At 40.9% G+C, this 18,336-nt stretch overlaps 1 pseudogene; it reads left to right on the top strand.

The window, feature by feature from the left end:
• Positions 1–16,657: 16,657 nt before the first annotated feature.
• Positions 16,658–17,477, top strand: LOC109679231 (talin rod domain-containing protein 1-like; annotated as a pseudogene).
• The last annotated feature ends 859 nt before the right edge of the window (positions 17,478–18,336 follow it).

Raw genomic sequence — 18,336 nt, 5'->3', positions numbered from 1 at the left:
TGTCTCTCTTCATCTTTTTCTCCCTCCTCTTTCTGCTGCTCTTCCTCTTCTTGTTGGTTTAGGATTGCAGAGCACTCAGTAACCATTTTTGATTAGTAAGTAGTAGAAGATGAACTTCCCAGGATAGGTGATGAGAACCTATTGTCTGTCTCATCCCATATCACCCTTCAATGGTCATCACTCCAGCAGTGCCTTTTCTAGATGTGGACTGTTGCCCCAGCTGTTTACTGAGGAAGGTTACTACAGTCCTCTTGTAATTTGGGTTTATATTTAGATGTCTCATCTATTTTCAGTCTTCTGGTAGATTTCAGTAAAATTAATCTTCCATGTGAAGCTTGGAAGTGCTCTGTGCCATCTATTACCACAGGCAGGCAGGCCAGACAGTGTGAATATGGTGATTAATGGTCACGGTGGAACCCGTGTCCTAGGGTTTGATACTCACTCCATGTAGCAGGACACATCATTCATCAGCTATAATCACATGGTTGATAGTATTTCATTTCTTAATTACACTTCAGCTTTTGCAAACTTTGACAGTAAGTCAAGAGAAATTCGAAATGAGAACTTCGAGAGTATACAAAAACCACTGATTTGTATACAGAGGCCATCTGACCATCTTCTGAAGCAATAAAATATGCCTGAATACTCAAGGCCCCCAAATACATATCTCTAAATTTTTCTGTGTCTTGAAAATATTAACATTCAAAGTGTGAAACTGTTTTTACTTATAATGAGGGCACTGATTTTTCTATGCTTGGATACTGAGGTCAATTAATTTCAGTAACAACGTTAACAAAAAGCAGTGTTAAGCTCAAGTCATTGTAGAGTGAGGCACCATTGTTCACCTCTGCACTAATTTTCCTCGCAGTCCTCCTGCCCACGGGCATTGTGTCAAATGTAAGTTTTGTTTAACGGCCTAAGCAAGGGCTGCCTCTGGGGTTATAGCTAACATTGGATGGATGGAGTTCAGTTACTCTAATTAAGAATATTCAGTTAACTTGAACCTAGTTGAGTGTGAGTCCAGACAAGATTAAATTTCTGATTAATAATTACTAAATAAATAAATATTAAATAGAGAATGATCACTTTCCTCTTGGAAAACTGAAGTCAAGTACAATTACTTTTTAGATTGTCTCTTCAACTAGTTAGTCACTTAAGAAAATCCAAATTTTATAAAACGAGTCACATTTTTGGAATTAAAAGAGAAACTTGGAAGCAAGATACAGATTTTACTTTCAAATTCTGTTGACATTAGATGGCAAATTTTGCCTTAAGCTATGTTCATGTTCTATTTCTAAGACATTAAAATATAATCAAGAAAAATAAAGAAAATTAATATAATATATTATTAATATAATAAGAAAAATAAATATTAATGGATATGAGAAAATCCTCATTTCACAAGCATTTTTAATTCTTTTTTTTATAGGGCAATCTTTTTAATGAACTTAGATGTAAAAATTCTCAATACAATACTAGCAAACTGAATTTAAAAACATATCAAAGAGATCATACACCATGATCAAGTCAGTTTCATCCCAGGAAGGCAGGGATGGTTCAACATATGCAAATCAATAAATGTAACACAGCATATAAACAGAAGCAAGAAGAAAAATTACATGATAATCTCAATAGATGCAGATAAAGCCTTTGATAAAATTCAGTAACCTTTCTTGATAAAAGCTCTGATGAAGCTAGAAATAGAAGAAATGTACCTCACCATAACTAAGGCTATATATGACAAGCATACAGCCAGCACCATACTAAATAGGACAAAACTAAAAACAATTTTGAATTCTTAGGAAATATTTGATCATTGAAAAACCTCACATGATGCTGAAGAGAAAATCTGAGAAAGGGCAGGTGAAAGAGAATCACTCCATGACACTCTAGATAAGGTTCTGGCATTGAAGAATTTTACTGCATTTCTTTATCACAATAATCACTTTCAACCTTCAAATTACAGAAAAAATTTTCATGACCAAGGAACCCATAATTCCACATCTCAAATCTCTGTTTTAGCTGTCAAAGATTTCATACCAGTGTGAGCTGAGGGCTGATAGCACACATGAGCACCATGCTTTGTACCTGATATATGACTTCTCCACCTTTGATGCCTTATTAAGTTTTGGAAAGTGTGTCCTTTAACTTTAAAATTAATTAAAGTTAAAATAAATATAAAGAACGATATATTCTTTCTAGACACAATGCCTTGGAATCAAGAATGTTATCTTTAAACAGGACAGGCATGATGTGACTTAATGAAGAGATCATTATATAAATTAATTTAATATTTACTGAAAAGACAACTCCTAATTAGTGAAACAACACAGAATAAAGATTTATTTTGCAAATCCTTCCTTCCTTCCTTCACACATTTATTTCTTACTAAATATCTGGAAATATGTCCCCCATTTGACACCTCAAAGAGGGTTTCCAGACTTTGTCAAAGTCCTCTGTATGCATGTGTGTGTGTGTGGTTTGTGTGGTGGGAGTGTGTTTGCATGTGTGTATATGTGTGTGGGGTGTGTGTGTGTGTGTGTGGTTTGTGTGGTGGGAGTGTGTTTGCATGTGTGTGTATATGTGGGGTGTGTGTGTGTGTGTGGTTTGTGTGGTGGGAGTGTGTTTGCATGTGTGTGTATGTGTGTGGGGTGTGTGTGTGTGTGTGTGTGTAGTTTGTGTGGTTGGAGTGTGTTTGCATGTGTGTGTATGTGTGGGGTGTGTGTGTGTGTGTGTGTGTGGTTTGTGTGGTGGGAGTGTGTTTGCATGTGTGTGTATGTGTGTGGGGTGTGTGTGTGTGTGTGGTTTGTGTGGTGGGAGTGTGTTTGCATGTGTGTGTATATGTGGGGTGTGTGTGTGTGTGTGTGCTATGTCCACCCAGTGGGAACCACAGCTCCTTTTCTGCAACCCAGCTGCACTTTCTGCTCTTATTGATCACAGTGCATTACGAATTTCCATACTTCTCCTTGCTGAACATTTGTTATGTCGACCAAGTTCTTATTTTGAATAAAGCTTTATACCTCTGAAAGTGAAGGCATTCCTTTTAAACTAAAAAGGTATTAAATGAAATGAGCCACAATGTTGTTTTTTTATACATCAAAGCATGAAGATTGTGGATAGGTTTTTTTTCTTTATTGCTTTTATCCTAGATTTAATATTTCTTATCTGATAGCCACATTCTCCATGTTCTTTAAGACAGAGTGTAGATTTCAAAACATGAAAAGCTTATCATAGAAATGACTTTCCTGGAAATCATTCTTTGAAAACCCCTAAATGTATTAGATCTATGTAGTTTGCTAGATTCCTTGGAACTGGTGTGACAATATTTGAATGCACATCATTTAAATAATAGGATTAAAGTTAAACATTTAACTTTAGCACATCATTTTACACTGTAAAAAAGGTGCTTCATGTAACTTCTGTTTAGATTTCTGAGAGCAGAAGGACACGAGAGCAGGGTCCTCACACAACCATCCACCCGTGGAAAGTTCTGGAATGCAGTGGACAGAAGTGAGTCCAGATGAACAATATAAATTTCACTTAGTGAAGGAAGGAGGTTAGGCTCCAGGAAGGTGGTACTGATGCAGACTAGGATCTAAATGAAGGAAGCCTCTTAGAAAGGAAAAAAAATTTGCAAGGATGGTTTCATTGAGGTATGAATTTCCAGAACAGTAGACTGGCATTGCATATGGTGAAGGACCTACTCTTCTAAAGGAAAATGTATGAAGTGTTGGCAGCTTAGATCAGTGGTAGACCACATGCCTAGCATGCATGAGGCTCTGGGTTCAATCCCAGGAACACACACACACACACACACACACACACTCACACACAAGAACAATAATGAAAAGAGACAGAGATACATGGAAGGAAGCAAGAAAGAAAGGGAAGGAGAGAAGGAGGCAGGGAGGGAGGGAAAGAGAAAGGAACAAATGAGGGGAAGAACTTTAGGTAACCATGGAAATACACCAAGAATTGTAACATATGTATAAATAGTGTTTTGGAGTGGAGAATAGTACAAAAATTGAGAGAAATAACTGCCAACATTTCTAAACTTTATTGAAACAATGAACCTACAGATCCAAAAACATCAGTGAAATCCAAGAAAACACGTATATTATGCAGAAACAAGCATCATGATCTTAGTGTTCAAAACCAGAGCAAAGAAAAATTGTTAAATGCAGCTAACTTAGACTCACACTAGAGTGAGTGAATAAATACAAGAATTGCTGACTATTGTCGGAGGTCACATAAGCTAATAGCAATGAAATAACATCTGCCATGTGAACTCACACTCACATGCACACACACACACACACACACACACCCTGTCAACATCCTTGAATTCTGTATCCACTTAAAATATCCTCCTAAGAAGAAGGTAGAATCAACACTTTTCAGACAAATAAATGTGTTGATTTGTGTTCAGTGAACTTGGACTTTAAGATGCTAAGAAAGGTCATCAGAGCCAGACATGGTAGGATACACCAGTAATTTCAGCTACTCAGGAGGCAGAAGGAGGAAGACCATGAGTCCAAGGTCAGCCTGGGCAACATTAGCAAGGCCCTATCTCAAAATCAAAAGGGCTGAGGGTGTGACTGAATGGCGAGCACATGCCTAGCATACAAGAAGCCCTGAGTTCAATCTGCAACTAAAAAAAATTCAGGCAAAAATAAATATTAATACCATATGGAAACATGGAAATACAGAAAAGGATTAGAAATAATACATATGTGATGTTTATCTAATACTTAAATTTCTTTTCAAAAATCTTGTGTTATATAAGCACAAGTAATAACCACATTTGTGATTCCTATCCTGCACAAAAGAAAATGTGCGGTGGCGGTAGCACAAAGGCTGAGAGGGAGCATGCATGCCCTCTCCTGTGTGTAGCCATGCTGCCCAAATGGGAGCAATAGCATCTGAAGGTGAGCTGTGACAAATTGAAGATGAATTTGCAAATCCTCAAACACAGCTGAACAATTAAACAAAGTATGCCTAGCAAACCAAGTGACAATAAAATCATAAAATAATGCAAAATTCAAAAAAGGAAGAAAAAGAGTGGAACACAGCTCAGAAGACCCAAATAAAACAGACCAGCCACAGGGCAGATTGAAACCTAACCATGTCAACAACCTGAAATATAATCCATGTACACACTCAATGACAAGATGAGATGAAGAAGATACACAACTACATACTCTTCAAAAGAAACTTTCTTAAATTTAAAAGACAGATATGTGAGTCATCACAGAATAAAAAAAAAACAAATAGCATATGTATAGAATCATGAGAAAGTTAGGTGCCTATGGTATTATCAGGCAAGAATAGACTTCAGAACTAGGAATATATTCTAGATTTGCAAGGTACATTCCCCCAAAATAAGAAGGTATAAGAACAGCATCGCAACTTGTAACAAATATCCTGAAAGGTAGCAGGATAATTATTCTGAATGGAAGAAACCAGATGAAATAAGCATATATGTGCATGACCCCATCATGAATAAAGACATGGAATGGAGACTTATCAGGTGACAGTGCCCTTGCTGACTGAGGCTGGAGGTGAAAATAGGGATGGACAACAGGGACACAAGGAAATTTCTGTATGATAGAAATATTTGTTACTGTTTTTGTGATGGAGGTTTCTCAAGTATGTATATATTTCCAAACTCATAATATTGTGCAATTCCATTACATATGGATTATTTATTGTTAATAACTGCAACAAAGTGCTCACCATTGGAATGGTTAAAATGATAACTATTGCAACATGAGGCGTGGTGAAGATGTGAGCAGTCACCAATTCACATCTTGCTGCTCAGTATGCTAGACAACACAGGCAATTTATAAGGAAGATTGGCAAGTTCTTGTAAAATAAACATGCACCCTTAATAATTCACAAGTTCCACTTTTAGGTCATTGTATCAGTCATGGAATTCATCTTGCAAATTTCCTATAATGAAGAGTGTAATCGACTGAATGCCCCCACCCTATCTCTGTGTGGACTCCATGTTTCCTCTGTATTGCTCCTGGTCAGTGTCTGGTTGTGACAGAGGGATGAAGCCAGGCACATTCCTGGTGAATGTGAGACTCATGGGTGATTTAGCTTAGAGATTTACTGTCAAGCCTGTCAAAATGACTTCAGTACTGCGTGGAGGACTAAGACCCACTTCCAGTCTCTTCCTCTCTTTGCAAAGAAATGTGACTAGAATCATGGTCCAGGTCCTCTTCATCCAAAGGTCTTAGACCCATTCCCTCAGGGGATTTTGCCCAGTGGATCGCCTGCATCTTTTGCACTGCTCCTAAATAGATATGTGTTAGTGCAGATAATTTCTCCAGGGAAATAAAAACATGTATTATATAAAGATGTGTGACCATGATTATAACATCTTTATTACACCAAAATCAAATTGGGAACAACCCAGACTCCCCTCAGCAGGTGATGGACTGATACAATGGAATGGTAATTTTCAATGAGTGTGAATGGAAATTAATTACTAATGACTGCAATGCCATGGATAGACACCAAAATATTGTACTGAGTAAAAGGAGTCAAACACAAAAAAGTACAAAATGCTTGATGTCATTAATATGGAGCTCCAAAAAAGAGAACTCTTATCTGTATCTACCAAAAAGAGGCTAGCTTTGCCTGACCAGGAAACTTTTAGGTTATAAAATATTTTGTGTCTTCATTGTGACAATGGCTCCTGGGCAGTATAAATTTGTCAAAACTTATTAAAATATAAGAGCATTTCATTACATTTTTTTATATGCAAGTTATGGCTACCATTATTTAACAAACTATGGAGACTCCAAATGAGACTTTGCTAAGCTATCAAGGACTATTTTCTTAGGCATTTTCATAGTTGTAATTACTGAGATTACACACGTAATTTGTAAGACCACTTCTGCTATTTGCACTAATACCAGTGATGCTATGGCTTTTCTGGGCATCTCTTCCCCTGCTGAAGAAATGACACCCCTGAAATGCAATGCAATGCTTCCTCTTGGGTCCATCAACTCCAGCTCCTCCTTTTCTTGGTCTTCTTTTTTTAATTTCCATTGTTCTTATTCAGGCCCCCACCACCTTCAAATATCCCATTTTATGCAATCTAAACCCTTTAAGTGAAAGTCCTTTACTGCCTCTCCATAACTGTTCCAAAGTTTATCACGGCAACAGGCTCTTTGAGACCTTGGCCTTTATTTTCCAGCCTAATTAGACATCTGTGAGCTTGTACATGGCAGAGACTTGAGACCATTCATCTCTGTCAGCCTGGTTTCTAGGAGAGTATCTGAAAAATAATGGCTATTAGAGAAGAGAACAATAAATGAATAATATCTAAACAAATGGGTGGTAATAGGATCATTCAGACCTATCTGCTTTTCCATAGTCTTTATTGGAAACTGTCTCAGGAAGAATGAGCAAGCCATCTAGCTGACAGCAATAAGCCTCACCTAACCCACATTTTAATAATTTTCTGTATAGATGAACACAGTCAATTATGTAACAATCATAAATAATTTCAATAACATTAATATGTTTATTATAATAGAAAACCATATTGAAGTGGTGATGAATTTCACGGTGTAGCTGCATTGTAAGTCTAACAACTTACAATAGAGATTTCTGAAATCCAACTTTCTTAACTTTGCAGTCGCCATGTCCCAGAAGACCACGAAGGTAAATGTTTCCTTTCCTTTTTGTCTCTGTCATAAGTCATCCAAAATTCTTTTCTTTTATTATTATTCATTTATTCACATGCGTGTACATTGTTTCAGTCATTTCTCCCCCCTGCCCCCCTCCCCCACCCTCTCTCCCCCTGCCCTTTTCACTTCCAGGCAGAACCTGTTCTGCTCTTATCTCTAACTTTGTTGAAGAGAAGACATAAGCATAACAAGGAAGACAAAGCATTTTTGCTAGTTGAGTTAAGGGTAGCTATACAGAGAGATTCCTAGCATTGTTTGCATGCACAAATGTGTTACAATTGATGTTGATTCATCTCTAACTGATCTTTACACTGGTTCCTGATCCCTTTCTCATGTTGACCTCTGTCACTTTAAGGTTTCTGTATTAGCTCCTCTGGAGTGGGGACATCAAGTGTTTTCATGTTTTGGGTTTTCTACCTTTTCCTATCTCTCCCGTATGAGCTCTCCTCTTGTCATGTGATCCAAGTCCAATAACACTGCTGAATTTGCCCCAGATCTAGAGTCTGTGTATGAGGGAGAACATAGGATTTTTGGTCTTCTGAGCCTGGCTAACCTCGCTCAGGATGATGTTCTCCAGTTCCACCCATTTACTTTCAAATGATAAGATTTCATTCTTCTTCATGGTGAGTAAAATTCCATTGTGTATAAATACCACATTTTCTGAATCCATTTGTCAGTAGTGGGGCATCTTGGCTGTTTCCATAACTTGGCTATTGTGAATAGTGCTGCAAGAAACATGGGTGTGCAGGTGCCTTTGGAGTAACCTATGTTGCATTCCTTTGGTTATATCCCCAGGATTGGGATTACTGGATCATATGGCAGATCTATATTTAGATTTTTAAGAAGCTTCCACATTTTTTTCCAGAGTGGTTGCACTAGCTTACATTCCCACATGCGGTGTAAGAGGGTTCCTTTTGCCCCACATCCTTGCCAACACCTGTTGTTGGTGGTATTTTGGGAATCTTAGTGTGGTTTTGACTTGCAGTTCCTTTATGGCTAGAGATGGTGAGAATTTTTTCATGTGTTTTTGGCCATTTGAATTTCTTCTTTTGAGAAAGTTCTGTTTAGTTCAGTTGCCCATTTCTTTTTTTGGTTCATTGAAATTCTTATTCAAAGCAGAAAACCAAAAGAGCAATATGTAGTTTTTCAAGTTTATGGACAACACGGACATAAAATATATTCCTCAGTTCATCAAAATTTAGGGAGCACTTCATAGATAGTAAGGACTTGATGAAATCTGATAGGTTAGAAACAATTGCTGTATTAAATACTTGGCTTTAAAGCAAGTGGAAAGTCTTACTAAATCTTTCTGACAAAAGGTTACATACTGTACAAGAGATTCCTTTTAGAAAGTAATGGCCCTGATTGCATGCATTAATGTTCAAATATGTTGTAATGATAAATGACCAGCTTGGCTCAGTTTATCTCACTTCTTTTGCTATTTCTTTGATGATAGAAGAGTTTTAGGCATTTAAAAGCTTTTTTGGATGCATTTTATATCTTAAAGATTTAGCACTATGCAATAACCACTGGAAACTTCTTTATTAACAACAGGGTGATCCACTCTAAGTTGCTTCATGAGAGTAAAATAACTCTGAGTTTGTGGGAGATGAGTGGGAAGTAATAATTGTGCAGTTGTCAAAAGTAACTTTTAATTCGTGAATAAGCTGTATGTGTGATACTATTCCATAAATAAGATCTATATTTAAAAAAACCCAAATGATCAACATATGCATTACATATTTCATCAGAACAAAGCAACAATCCTACCTTTCTTCTGAGTGATTTTTTTTTAGCATGATCACTTTGGATTTATTTTAGCCTTCTAATGGAGTTGGTGATAGCTTTGTAGAGGAGCATCGGTAAGCGATGTGGTTCATGGAGAGTGATGGATGTCTTTAGCTCCGAGCTACAGCCATGACTGACATACTGTTTTCTGAATATTATTAAAAGTAAAATACTAGTTTTTCTTTTTGATGTTCTAAGTATATGCTTTCTAAAGCTCTTTTTTCAGTTGAGGAAGGAGCATACTTAGGAGTATAAATCTTCATTTTCAAAGGCAGGGAATTTTTGAAGCATGTAGGTTACTCTAGCTTAAATCATATTGAACATTGATTTCCATTGGAACATTTTCTTTTCAGTTCCTCTAGGTTTCTGAAAAATTACCCAATTTCAAGTTAAGGAATCTGCCTCTGACTTCAAAACTTCTCTTCTTAAAGGCAATTTAAGATGTTTATGGATTATGTAATTCAAAGCCAGTGGAAAGCTTCACCTTTGAAATCTTAGGAAGATATTTTCCCTGTCTCATTATGAATTATGGAAACTGCATTTTACTCAGAAGTACACTAGTTTTCAATGGTATACATGAGCTTAAGAAAGAGATATGATACCCTCCTACAGTGTTCTAGTTTAGGAATATCCATTTTTATGTTCTCTGTAGGTCTTTAAAAAGAGCTTTGAATCATTTTTTCCAAACTCGTTGACTCAGTTTGCACTAACCATATCTAAATATAAGCATTTCATTTTTGTGTGTGTTTTCCACATTTTTAATATGTAAGGCTGCTTAAAAGTACTATTATTGTACTCTTTCATTTCTTTCATAATTAACAAGTTTTATCTATTTTAATATTTTATGAAAAATAAATAGAATTGGACAAAGTAAAAATTATTAAATGCAGATATGCAAAAAAGAAAAACAAATTCCTTTGTGCATCCCTTGTATGGACATTTCAGCATGTTCATTTTGATACTTTGACTTTACACACATGGCAGGTACTGCCAAGTTTTGGAAATGTCTATCTAACTCTACTTACTGTGTGTCTGGTGTTTGAATACATTTATCCCCTCTGAAAACTCAGGTTGAGTTTGATGGTCACTCTGGGGTCTTTAAGAAGTAATTGGACCCCTAAGTGGGACTGGGCCAATTAGTTTCTCTGGGCATGAGGCCAGTAGCTCCTCACATTTTGTTTCTCTTGTGGATATCCCACAGCTGTTCTACTTTCCACCATGAATTGAAGCCACACAGGGTCCTCAGTGGAAATGAAGTGATGATGGCTGGCCCCATGCTCTTGGGCTATCCCAACTCTAGAAACATGAGCCGGGAAAAACTCTTTCCTTTCTTAGTTACCAGTCTCAAGTATTCTGGTATAGTAATAGAAAAAGGATGAAGAATGACTGTATTGCTCTAAATAATTGAGAAAATGGGTGCCATTGGCTGTAGTATTTTCCTGTAGCATGTGTGGCTTTCCATGTGTGGTGCCGCACTATTCTGTTAGTTGGTATAATTGCTGAGAGGATATCCTGCTGTAGGTGTGTCTCGTGATGTTCTTTGTTGTCTCTTTTATGTTTGCTTTAATTTCTTTCTCTATCCCCTTTCCTTTCTTTCTGCATGCTGTCCTGCCTTGTACTGGTCATTTCAGTGATAAATAAAGGAGGTTCTATTACAGAAACAAGTTAGAATATGTTCAAGGGAAATTCAGTGTTCTCTTTGTGAGCTTTAGGCAAATGTGATGAAAAACTATAACAGATAGCCTAACTTTATCTTTTAAAGTGACTCTACATTATCCATGCAAAGTTCTCACCCCCCAAATTAGTACTACTCAAAAGACTATTCAAACAGAAAGAAAGAAAAAGAAGGAAAGAAAGAAAGAAAGAAACAGAGGCTAGCATCCATGATGTGTGACATCATGGATGGCTTAACACTGGAGGGTACTATAAAGTGGCCATCAGTCACCTCCCACGTGGTGACCTGAAATATTGTTTCTTACCTTTCCAGCCTGTTCCAAACAACAAATAAACACTGAATAAATTATTTTTCCAAAGAAAATAAACAGCTTTTAAATCAAGGGACTGTTTTTCTTCAAATCTAAATTATGAAGTGTTTTTAAATCTACAGAAAGGATTTGCTGAGTCTCTGATCCTCTGTATTTATATGACTATATACACGTATATATACACATATATGTATACATATATACATATTTTAATCTACCAATAACAGTTTTCGGGGTCAGGATGTCACGTGTTCTTTCACTTTACCCATATGGTTCTCTTTAGCACAATAGGGAACAGAACACAGCAGTAAGAGACATGACAGCTTGTAAGCTGAGGAAAACACAGGTTGTATTTCTAAGTGGAAACACAAAATGGAAGACAACACTGGTACAATTTGGAAATAACTGATTTCCACATGTGTGAATTGCTTGTGGGATGCTTTATGTGAATAAGTGTTTGATGAAGCTAATTGCTCTTCTTCTCTGTGAAACAACTATTAGGGTTTATATTATGTTATGAGTTTGGCCTGCCTTATTTTGCTTGAAAAATGTTAAAAGGTGATTCTTATTTCTTACTTTTACAAAATCTTTTTAAATGGTCTCTTTCATGCCTTCAATTTTATTCACATACACTCCGGAATTTTGTAATTAAACTTTCTCTTGTAAAACTCCTGCTGCTTCCTGAAAAACACTTTGTTTCTCTGACTTCCTTAGGAAAATTATCTTAAAGATTTCCGTTAACTTTAAAATGTCAGTCTTTCATTTAAACATCATTGAACAGTCTACTCCCTTCCTGAAATGCACAGAGCCTCATTCCTTTACCATGGATGATTCTGTTATCTTTATGGACATCAAGGAAACAGCAGTGGCACAAGTCCTACTGTGGCACTTAGGGCATTTTCTGGGCATTGAGTGATTGTAAACAATAGGCTTCTCCTGCCTCTGTGGGGCAATTTTCTTGTCTCCTTTCTTACAGTCGGTTTGTTCCTGCTTGCTGTTATCACAGCCTTCCCGGCTGCTAATGTGCTCTCAGCTTGGAAATGGGGTCACCAAGATATTTCCACTGCATCAAATAAGAATAGATAGGTAGAAAGGGAGCAAATGAGGGCCTGACTTTTAGTAAAATGCATGGAATAGTCTGTAGAGGGAAAAGCTGAGAAAATGTTTGGTAGCATCACAGTGTAGCTGGTGCTGAAAGTTTTAGATTTGCTTGTAGACATCATAATTTAACTCGTTAGAAACTTTGAGAAGAACTTTGGCTCACTTTAGAAGCAGTTTGACCTCTGCTCAAAATTGAAAAGTGCAAATCTATCTATTTTATGTTGGGGGACAATATGTAAAAATATCACGTTATTAATTGGAGGAAACAGCCTTCTTCTGACTGGTCATCTGTAAGTGAGAAAAGAGGAGTGCTCAAATTTCTCTGCATGATTTTATTTCTATAATATAACACCAGAATACTTAGGTAAAGAAAAAAGTAAACAAAGAAATAAATATTCTCCAATTTTGAAGAAAAGTGTATATAAGTCATTAAGAACTCTTTCAAAATCATTTTTGTTTTTACATTCAATCAAACATAAATATGTATGTGAGTGGCAAATGCAAAGATGACACTGAAGACATATTTCCCCAAGTCTTTCCCACCCCTAATTTCAGCAGTCGATTGCTCTGATCGATGCAGGTGGATATATGTACATCATTTGTATATGTATGTGGTGCACACATGTCAGCTGACATGCTTGTGTGCACTGTGTGTGCATATCTAGATCACATTCAGATTCTGATGTATTGGCTTTTCAGTTTGATACACCCAGGGACTTCCTGCAGCTGAGAGATGGGTTTTGTTCCCTTAGAATTTTCTTCTGTGAGCACATGCCTGTGATCACAGCCACACCCACTGACTTTCATTAAGTTTTACTAAAAAAATCAACGTTTTACTCTTATGATCATGGAAACAGCATTTACTGATGAGCCATATATTATAATTCTTTTCTTTTATTTAACACATTTTTGCTCGACTAATCCATAATTTGTTTCCTTCCTACCCAGCCATTTCTCCCTCTCTCTCTCTCTCTCTCTCTCTCTCTCTCTCTCTCTCTTTCTCTGGCCTCTCACTATCTTCCCTACTAGTGGCCCACCTGAAGGGATAAGTGGGTGATATATTTTACCTCATACATTCTTGATAATTTATTGTGGTATAAAACTCTGGATGGCAAGTCATTTTTACACAGATTTTGGGATCTTTCTCCATTTTTTCACATGTGGTCTTTTTAAAAGCAATGCCATATTTTGTTTAGAAAAGCCCATATCTTATTATTGACATATGTGGACATGCAAATCGTGTAAGTTCATCTACTGTAACATCCATAATGCCTACTTACCCAAATAGCATGCAAATTATGGCCAATATGGACAGAAATGAGTGTCCACCATTGTAATATAATAGGTCATGTTGAAAAAATCACACTGAAACCAAACTTCTAAGTAAAAATAGACAGAAAGCAGATATCATCATTTGTTATAGCTCCATGGATCCACAATTGAAAACTGTGAACTTGTACCTCTTGATCTCTTTCTGAGTTGCTGTGCAGGTTTTGATGTGTAAGAATTACAATAACCCAATTTTGCCAGGCACTTGTTTAGATTAAAAGTGTAAATTTAGACAAAATCTGACACCAATGCCCACCATGAAAGTGGTCAAAAGTGTTAGCAATTAGTGTTGCTTTCATCGGGTTGATCAAGTGAACAATTCCAATAAAGCTAACAACAACCTCTTCATTCTTCATTATCATAAGTGTTGACATTGGACCATCAATATTGATATTGGACTGATAAATCACTCTCAATACCAGACTGCTAAAGCTTGCCAAATTCAAAATTTTAACAATAGCTCCATTGAGTCAGAGTTGCATGCCAGGCAGCTCACCTGGTGAATAGGTGTCATTCAGGTGTTTTCACTCTAGTCACAGAATTGCAAAACCATTACCATCATCAATTTTGGACATTTCATCTCAAAAAGAAACCCAGTACCCTTCCACTTCACCTTTTCCCCCAGCCCTAAGCAACCACATCTTTTTTTGTCTCTACAGGTTCTGTGTGCGGAATATTTCACATAAAGAAAAGAATTATAATATATGGTCTTTTATTACTGGCTTCTGTCACAATATAGTGTTTTCAGTGTTAAAATATCTTACAGCATGTTTCAGGACATTATTCCTCCTTAGGGCCAAAATAGTATTCTACTGTAAGAGATCCTGCACATTGTTGAGCCATTCATCATTTCCTGAGGGTCTGGGTGTTTCTGCTTTTTGGCTACTGGGAAGAAGGCTGCTGTGTCCATCCACATGTAAGCTTTTGGGCTGACTTAGGCTTTCATTTGCTGTTAGTATAGGCATAGGAGTTGTATTAATGGGTTGTAGGTTGACTCTTGCTTAGTTATTTGACTAAATATTGAATGGGTCCTGAGGGACTGCACCGTTTTTCATCCTGCCAGCTGTGTGTGAGTATTGAAGTGTCCACATCTTTGTGATCCCTTGGTATTACCTGACTTTCTGATTTTAGCCCTGCTAGTTCATGGAAAGAGCTATTCCATTATGGATTTCATTGATGTGCATTTACCCATGACTAGTTGCCTGTATCTTATTCAAGTGCTTATTTGGAGCTTGCGTGTCTTTTGAAGAAAAGGTCTGTTCAGATCCTTCACACACTTTTAAATTGGGTTATTTGTCTTCTATTAGTGAGTTACAAGTTTACTTTATACATTCTAAATCTTTATTCAGTTTCTTTCTGCATTCTTTATACATTTTAGATTTATATAATAAATTGCAGATACTTCCTCCTCTTCTGCAGGTGTTCTTTTCATTTCTGATGCAGATCTTTTGAAACATTAAAGTTTTAGTTTTAATAAACTGTGATTTACTTTTTAAAAAGTTATTGCTGGGGGGGCGAGGCGCGGACGCCGAGAGGAGCGGCCTCCAGCAGCCCTGGCGGGCGGCGGCGCACCGAGGCGAAGCCGCATGCGGAGAGGAAGCGGTGTTTTCCCCGCTGCCTTTCGGCACCCGCCCTTCCTTTTCAGTCTCTGGGCGCTCGCTCGAAAGTTGGTGGTTGATAAAAATGGCAGGAGCCGGGGCCCCGGCCGGCTGCCGCAGCGCCACGGGGACCTTCTGAGTTGGCCCAGCCGCCCGGGGGCGACGCGCGCAGAGGCGCCGATGTGCGGGGCCCGGGGCCTCTGGAGAGCTCAGCCGCCGCGGGCCCGAGACCAGAAGGCCACCGGGATGGACTCGCGCCGCCAGCCAGCAGCGGGCCGCCGGGCGCGCGGTCAGAGAGAGCGTGCCGCCGCGGTGCCGGGCCGCGCGCACTGAGCCGGCGAGGCGGGCGGGCGGGAAGGGCAGCCACGGAGCCGGCACGCCCGGGCGTGGCGGGCCAGAGCGCGAGCGGGGCGGCCGCCGTGCGCAATCAGTGCAGGCTCCCGCTAGACTCTGACTCGGCGCGGCCGCCACAGCGTCGACCACACCCTCGGCCCTGCTAGCCGGCGCCGCTTCTCCCGAGCGCGGGAGGCAGGAGATGTGCTGGGAGCGGCCGTGCGTCCCGGAGCGCCAGCCTTGGCCGCCATCGCGAGGAAGTGCAGCCTGCTTGGGTCCCAGCGCCTTCTGAGGCCCACGTGCGCCGCCGAACCCACGGTGAACTGGAGTGCAGCGGCTGACAGTACAGCCCGCCGGAGCCGCCGCCTGCGATCCTCCCCGAGGAAAGGATTTTGATTTCAAAGGAAGGAAGGACAACTCCCAGCTTCCCTGTCCCGCCTTCTCCGCTCCGGAGGTCCCGCCGGGCCATGCCCAGGAAGGCAACCCAGCAGAAGGGACTTTCCAGGCAGCAGAGCGGCAAGGAGCGCGGGCTGTGAGTTTGTTGCGCCCCGGTTCATGGTTCCTGCAAGCCCTCCAGGAGGCCGGTCGCCGCAGTCCCTCCCCGCGCCCTCAAAAGCCTGCAGCGTTCCCAGGCCCTCGGGCCCGCCCCGCGCCGCCCGGGCACCGGCCGCCGCAGCCCCGTGCGCCCTGCCTGCGGCGGTGGATGGCATGATGGTGCGCGGGAGGCACGACGGCCCTGGCCAGCTGAGGCGCGGGGGCGGCGGTAGCGGCGGTGGTACCGCGCTCCGGAGCAGCATGCCAGTGCCCCCCGGGCACGATGGCTAGCGGCAACGCTGGGAAGCCCACTGGCGAGGCAGCTTCTCCGGCTCCTGTGAGCTCCGTCGGTGGGGCCAGCTCGCAGCCACGGAAAAGGCTGGTGTCCGTCTGCGACCACTGCATGGGCAAGATGCAGCTGGTGGCCGACCTGCTGCTGCTGTCCAGCGAGGCCCGGCCTGTGCTCTTCGAAGGCCCCGCCTCCCCATGTGCGGGCGCGGAGTCCTTCAAGCAGTGCCGGGACACCATCATCGCGCGCACCAAGGGGCTCTCCATCCTCACCCACGACGTGCAGAGCCAGCACAACATGGGTCGCTTCGGAGAGGCGGGGGACAGTCTGGTGGAGCTGGGCGACCTGCTGGTGTCGCTGACTGAGTGCTCAGCGCACGTGGCCTACCTGGCTACGCCGGGTGCTCAGCCTGCTCAGCCAGGCCTGGTGGACCATTATCGAGTGACACGCTGCCGCCAGGAGGTGGAGCAGGGCTGCGCTGTGCTCTGAGCCACCCCATTGGCCGACATGACCCCGCAGCTGCTGCTGGAGGTGTCGCAGGGCCTGTCGTGCAAGCTCAAGTTCCCGACTGACACGTGCACCCTGGCCAGTGACAAGTCCCGGGATCGCTTTTCGCGCGAGCAGTTCAAGCTGGGCGTCAAGTGCACGAGCACCAGTGCGTCCGCGCTGCGGGCCTGCGTGCTTGAGGTCAAGGTGGCGCCCGGCGGCTCGCCGCCGTTGCGCGCTCTTCAGCGGGCCCCTGGTGCAGGCTGTGAGCGCGCTGGTGGTGGTAGACACACATGGGGAGGTAGACACGCACAAAGCTTATGGCTAGGGGTATTTCAAAGGAAAGAAAAGAAAAGCTGAGAGACGATGGAGAGCTGGGCCTTGGATGCAGGCCCAGCAATCATGGGCCCACATCATGGAAGCAGTGTCAAGGTCAACAAGGAAAAGGGTCATGAGCGAGAGCTCAGCCTAGGCTGAGAGGAGCAAGACCCATGCAGGGAAAGGTGGGTGGAGGACAGTTCTACTGGTGTGACTGTCATGGCCTTTCTGGGATGAAATGTTGCACAAAATAATATATCTATGCTCACTGCATCTTTTTTTGTTTTTAGCATCATGATGTAAACCTATCCTACCTATGAACTGGAAAAACAAATATCACAGCTAAGAATGGATCCTTAGGAAAAGTGCACTTGCTAATATGAAAAATAAAAACAGTGAAAGGAAAAGATGGTATTCCTTGTTACAGGGTTAGATGAGCAGGTAGGTCCTGTAGGGTGAGGCCTGGGTTTCCACCTGGCATTCAAAATCTGTTGTATTTACTCTTTCACCTGCCAGCCATATGACAGGGGCGACTGCACCACTCACTGGGCCTTAGTTTCCTCAGCTGTGAAACATGAGGGGAATACCTTTCTCCTAAGAGTCTTGAGAGATGGACCAAGAAAATAATGCACCAATCACAAGAAGTGTTGGTGAAGCCTTAATAAACATTTAGAATGAGTCTCCAAACCAGGGCCACAGCCTTCATTGGCATATCAGGGAGACAGTGTGAGGACCTTCATGGTTTCTCACAGTACGATAGGGGCAGTTACAACAATTCTATGATGCTAGTCCTCAAAACAGAACAAGATATTGGAGTCAGGAAAAATGTTCTTCAGGAAAGTAAAGTGTTCTTTAAAGGTGGGTTTGCA

This window comes from Castor canadensis, chromosome 14 (assembly GCF_047511655.1).
Source record: "Castor canadensis chromosome 14, mCasCan1.hap1v2, whole genome shotgun sequence".
In the NCBI taxonomy this organism is placed as follows: Eukaryota; Metazoa; Chordata; class Mammalia; order Rodentia; family Castoridae; genus Castor; species Castor canadensis.
The sequence above is the reverse complement of the archived record's forward strand: the minus strand, read 5'-3'. Positions and strand labels throughout refer to the sequence as shown.